Consider the following 6,816-nt stretch of genomic DNA (forward strand, 5'->3'; position numbering starts at 1 on the left):
AATTTTTGGGTGAACTATCCCTTTAAGAACTTTATAATATTTGTAAATGGAAAACACCTCATTTATAAGTGTCTCTAAATTACAGAGACACTGATTTTTATCTTTAATCAGGCTCTTACTGAATTAACATTTTACTTAAATTAAAATGAATTAGAATGAAACATTTGAAGAGAAATAAGCTATTCAAGTTTGTTTACATTGCAGTTTGTTTACATGCATTTGACCTTGTCTTGGCCGTTTTCAGGCAGAACCTTTAATGTTGTCATATCACACAACTGTATAACACAATTCTGTGTCATTCTGAATGGATCGAGCGATTTGCGCTGTTTATCTCTTATAAATCGTGGCGGAAGCGCAGCGCTGTGCGGGAGACTGATCCCGCTCTGCTTTAACGCGTGGCTGGCGGATGCACCGGGTAGCACCGCTTCACACTTTTGGAGTACTTGCTTTTTGCAGTTTCGCGTGGGCTGTAATTTAAAAACAGCGCCTAATATAAGGTCTCCCTCGCTTCGGCGATCGGCCCACCAGGAATGTCCCGGTGCTCCCGATGGCCAGTAGTTGTTCAAGTAAGCTAGATATGCCCAGATGCTGCGCAATTAGGCTTATTTAATATATCATGATGAGTCTCGAGTTCAGTATTTACACTAAATCTGTGCAGATTTGGCTTACATGAACTTACCCTGTATATATATATATATGTGTGTGTGTGTGTGTGTGTGTGAGTAATAAAAACTATATGACTATAAATATGTGCATATAAATACATGTAAATATTTTCAACATATATATTGCATGTGTGTGTATTTATACGAACATAATAAATATACACAGTACACACACATATATTATGTAAACAACAATTTTATTTTGGATGCGATTAATCACGATTAATCGTTTGACGGCACTAAAAACATCCAAAACACACATTTAAGTGTTTATTTCATTTTATATTTACTTGCTTCTGTATATTATAATTCCAATACATATATTTAAAGGTTTTGAGTTTGTAACAGTTCAGGGATGAAGGAGGCATGAACCGGCTGACAGTAAACATAAACTTTAGTAACCAACCAAAACGAAAGTAAGCAGCAGTCCCTCACGGATGACTACTGCACAAACATACATGAAACAGCAACTAAAATGTCCCAGGCCTGGTCGTTATCCCTCCTTGTATCCTTGCGGAGCTCCTCCGTGGGGCTCGAGACCGATGTGGTGCAGGTATTTCTCATTAACACCCCGCTCCCATGGCTCTCGGCCACGTCCCAATCATCACATTTACCCCCATCGCCCCTCGCAGGCCGGGGCTACCCTTGAGACCGTGCTCATCTGTCCTTTACCCCAGATACACGTCGTCATGCCGGCCTCGGCGTACCTGGGGTAAAGGATAGATGAGGCGAGAGAAAGAAGAGGGTAAGATGAGGAGAGACAGACGCAAGAGAGGGAAGAGAAGAAAAACCCTCAGTCCGGTTTTCTATTCTTTTTTTATTCTTGTTTTTTAGATTGGAGGAGCCAATCTCGCCATGACTCCAGGATATATATAAATCGTATAAAGTAATCTTCTCATAATATGCAGCTTTATTTGTGAAAATGACAATACATTTCTATAGCTCTGATAATAAATAGTAATTTTGGTTGCATTGGCCATGAAATTAGTCATAGCCCACAGATCAGCATGAAACAAGGCATTAAGTGTCTAAAATACATGCGCACAGTTCAGCTGAATGAGGACGTTTACTTTAACTGTATGCTTTGTACAAAATTAACACACTGTACACTGAAACAAAATAACTAGAACGTAGCTCATGGTTTATCTGTCAATCAGATGCATTTTGACTCGGCCACTGATATGTGCTATCGACATTTTCTTTCGGAAATGTGCTCTTGCTCTGACTTGGAACATATGAGGATATCGTCGATGTATGCAACCACAGATTTATTTAGGAGGTCCTTGAAGAGCTCATTGATGAAAGATTGGAATACAGCGGGAGAGTTGGCCAGCCCATACGGCATTACCTGATATTCATAGTGCCCCCTAGTGGTGAGGCGAGGGCTCCCTCTCCTAGCTTGGCGTTACAACTTGGCATGTTCAAAAAATCTTAGTTTGTTTATTTCATGCAGTTGTTTCTGAGTTCAGTTTTCCTGTTTAGTTTCTGTGTTTGCTTATTTGCCTTGATTTTTGATTATGTCCTAGTTAGTTTCTCTGGTTATTGCATATGTTCTTCACCTGTGTCTTGTTTGGTCTTTAGTTTTCCCCTGTATATATGTGTTTGTATGATAAGTTGTTTGGTTATTGTCATTGTTTATGGTGTTCTGCATATCTTGCGGTCTGTTTCTGTAAATAATTTTTTTATGATGGAAGTTGATCCAAGGCTCTACGCTTTCCCTGCCTGCTGCATAGTTACAGCATAACAAAGGATCACCCCAGGACCAACTCTTGTCCCTGTATCAAGGGGGTCATTCTCCAGAGGATTTTGTAGAGGACTTTTTAGAACGGTGCCATCAGGTTCCCTACAATGAGGGTATACATGGAAGATGTGCTTCTGGAGCATGTTAGATGACCACCTCTTGCAGTCGATGCCCGCGGGAGATTCCAGTGCTCAGTTCTCCAATACAGTGAATATGCATTGTGGCTGACCGGTTCCTCCCTTGCAGTGATTCTGGAGGATGCCTGCTTCACCCCTTCCATGCCTATTCCAGCCCTGTATCATTCAGAGGACACCCCTGCCCCTGAGTCAAACACCAGCTGCCACGAAACCAGAGCCCACTGCAGACCATGTGCTGAAGCCAGAGCCTGCTGAATTCTCCATTCTTTCCCAGCCTGCCCCCGTGTCCATCCCAGAACTGGCATTGGAGAAATCACTGATTGACCTGTTTTCTACAGAACCAGTCTGCACCCTTGTCCCTTGAACTCTTGCTTCCTGCTTTGCCAGGTCCCATCCAGCTTAATGGACTCTCTGGTCCTGACCAGCTGCTTGACCATTCCTCCTCCTGCCCATTCTCCTAGTTCTGTCCTCTCTGCTGGCTCCATCCTATTCCATGGCTCCTCCACCTCCACTGTTTCTGTTCACTGCCCTGGCTCCACCTCGACCCTCCGAGCCCAGGACTCCATCTAGGCCCATCGACCCCGCGGTTGAACCGTGGTTCCTCCAGCTTCACTGGGGTCCCTTATCCTACCATCTCCACCTTGGTCCATCTTTCTCCTGGCTTCCTTCAGACTTCCAGACTTGTGGCTACATTTGGTCCCTCCACGCCTTCATTTCCACCAGGCTCCTCCATCCCTTCAGCTCCACCGTTATCTTCATTCCCATGGCTCCACCTCGACCCTCCGAGCCCAGGACTCCACCTAGGCCAGGGGTAGGAAAGTTCGGTCCTAGAGAGCCCGGTCCTGCAGAGTTCAGCTCCAACCCTGAAAAATAAACCTCACCTGCTTATAGCCTTAGTAATCCTGAAGACATTGATTAGTTTGTTCAGGTGTGTTTGATTAGGGTTATAGCTGAACTCTGCAGAACTGAAGGGTCTATAGTCCCAAACTTGCCTTCCCCTGACCTAGGCCTATCGACTCATCGGTTCAAACATGGTTCCTCGCTCTCTCGGATCCACTGTGGCCTGTCATCCCTCCAGCTTCACTGGGGTCCCTTATCCTACCATCTCCACCTTGGTCCATCTTTCTCCTGGCTTCCTTCATGCTTCCAGACTTGTGGTTACATCTGGTCCCTTCACTCCTTCATTTACACCAGGCTTCTCCAACCTTTCAGCTCCAGCGTCATCTTCATTCCCTTGGTTCCACCTCGGTCTTCCTAGCTGCCAGTTCCTCCTTGGCCCTCTGATCCCTCTGCTCCTTTTCGGTCACCGTTCCAGCAGTGCCACCCCGGTTCTCCAGGCCTCCAGCTCTACCTTGGTCTCCAGCTGCCATGACTCCACCTCGGCCTTCCGTCTCCCCGGCTCTGCCCTGGACCTCCCCGCCATAGGGCTACATCCATTCAAGGATCTACTCCGGCGGTTCTCAATCCTAGTCCTGGGGCTCCACTGCTCTGCACAGTTTGTATGTCTCTCTTATCGGACGCCTCGGTTCAGTTCATGGATCTCTTGCTGGCTCCTCTGTAGTACTCCTTCCTAGAGGTCCATCACCTCCCTCCTCTTTCTCGTTGATTCTGTTTGCGGTGCAAGGAGGCACAGAGTGAGCCGAGGAGCTACTGTGACATTCAAAGACTCTTGTTTTGTTTATTTCATCCAGTTGTTTTTGAGTTCTAGTTTCCTGTGCTTAGTTTTTGTTTCCTTAGTCGCCTTGGATTTTGATTATGTCCTAGTTTTTTTATGGTTGCTGTTTGTTTTGTTTACCTGTGTTTTGCTTTGTTGTTAGTTTTCCGTCTGTGTTTCAATCAGTGTTATTTGTGTTTGTAAATAAAATGCTGCTGCAAGTTGATCAAAGCCTCTACTCTCTCCTGCCCACTACACCGTTGAAGTACAGTAATTAGTCAGCTAGGGAAGTATGGTGACATCTGTTAGTTAAAACGTTAACCCTATTCACCTGTGACGTCTTGCCTTGCCCTTTTGCAGCCTGGCTGGTTTAAGATGAGTGAGTCTTCATTTTTGTAGTATGTAGTAACATGCTTAAGAGCTTAAAAAAACACACACAAACATTTTATCTTTGAATAAAGGAAATGTTTAAAGTGACGCACTAAGTGACTCAAGGTGATTTTACCAGGTTTGCTCACATTGTGCCTATAAACACTGCTTACCAGTCCTGAAATCACTAACACCTTGAGTGGCGTATTGCTTAAACTCATGGCAGCAGCTATGCGATAAAGCCAGAGATTTATTCAGTTATAAAAGTTCATCTGCTAATATCAGTTTAATAACTGCAGCTAAGTAGCTTATTTCTTCATTAATGCAGGCCTGTGTTTTCACAGTCTGACCTAGCTGTGTTTTCTGATGGTTTATCCCCTTACGGAAAGAAAATATATTTTATTATATATGAACGGTCAATATATTAAAGAATCTTCAGTATATTGGTAATTATATAGAATAATACATTGTGGTAATATATTACAATATACTGAATAATACATAAACAATTGCCGCTTTCCATATATTGGGGAATATATGTCAACATATATGGTGCTCATATAGTCACATTCATATGGGAATATATATTAGCAATATCTGAACACAATTCAAGGTAAATATTTATTTTAATATATTTTCATATATGGAATTATATATTTGTAGCATATGCTACACATATAATTTAACATATATGCAGTATAATGTCACATATATATGTGAACATGTATGCAAAATATATGTATCCAAATCTGACAAATATATTTCGTAATATATATCCATATATGTAGGCTATGTATATATCCCGTAATGTATGACTATACATGTGTGTGTATATATATTAATATATAGTAAATATAATATTGTTAATATCTACTAAATGTGTGTGAAAATACATTTGTATATATATATATATTGCTACGTGTACTGCGTTAGGCTAACCGAGACTTGTCACAGCACTTACATATTATTGCTCTTTTGTTGGTTTGATTGCTATTGTCCTCATTAAGTCGCTTGGATAAAAGTGTCTGCTGAATGATTAATTGTGGACGTTAATTTGCCTGAATCTGTATAGAACTGGGGACCTTTGTAGGCATATTGAGAATGTATTTTTGAGACATTTAAGTTTGTATGTAAACCCATGTGTTAATAAAAACGAATGAGTGTTTCAATAAAGCTATGTAGTACTGTATTGTTTCTGTCTTATTGCTAAATATATATTTTATATGTATCAATATATGGCTATACATGGTTCATGCATATATTGCAGAATATTGAAAAGTATAAGCACTAGAGACCCATATATCAAAATATATTATTTAATATATCTCATTATATCTTCCAATATATTCACATATATTTTTTTGTTCGTAAGGGTCATGATGACAGCTCTCGTGAGTGTCGAGGCCTCTGAAGAGCAGCTCCATGAAGAATCACTTGACTGATTATCATGTGCTTGACATTTGACTTCATAATCGTCTCAAACGAACCGTAGACGTGTCTGACTACACTTGGATTTTCTGCAGTTGTGACGGATAATGACATTAGTTTCACTGTGACGATTAATTACTTTCATGTTACAGAAAACGCAAACAATAACAGCTTTGTAAATACAGTGGGTGTGTGTTAGTGTGACTGCGGGTCACTCTGAGCTTTCTGCTGGAGAGAGGCCTACGTGACCTGCGGCGTCACATGACCACATACCAGACGGGCCTGTACAAACACGCCTTAATGAGCTCTGCCTGCTTTCACACAGATATAATGCACAAAAACTCTGCGCGAAAGCATGTGGGAATTTCCTCCGTGAAAGGCACATTGTTGCCGGCCTCAGGTGTGTGTTCGCCAGCGGTGGATTAGAGCACCGACTGACTTTGATGTAAATGAGCCCGAGCTCTGAGTGCTGGAGATCTGCACATCACGTGTTTGACACCTGCAGATGAAGGAGGAAGTGAAGCGGCAAGTGTTTCCTGTCATGCTGCTCATTGAGGGCTGCTGAGGGAGGCAGAGAGATTCATTCGGTGTGTGTTGAGCGCAGACGTCAGCATGAGATGATGCTTTAACGAGTGTTTGGCAGACAACCTGTCCAAAACATGTGCACAACACACTTCACGTGGAGCAAAGAGAATGTGGAAAAAAGGCTCTTGAGTTGTAGTGCTACGTCATTCTAGCCTTTTTAATCAACATTTTGGTTGATTTTGTTTGCTTCCATTGTCCTCATTTGTAAGTCGCTTTGGATAAAAGCGTCTGCTAAAT

The sequence above is a fragment of the Sinocyclocheilus anshuiensis genome, unplaced genomic scaffold (genome assembly GCF_001515605.1).
Source record: "Sinocyclocheilus anshuiensis isolate Anshui unplaced genomic scaffold, SAMN03320099.WGS_v1.1 scaffold905, whole genome shotgun sequence".
NCBI classification, from domain to species: Eukaryota; Metazoa; Chordata; class Actinopteri; order Cypriniformes; family Cyprinidae; genus Sinocyclocheilus; species Sinocyclocheilus anshuiensis.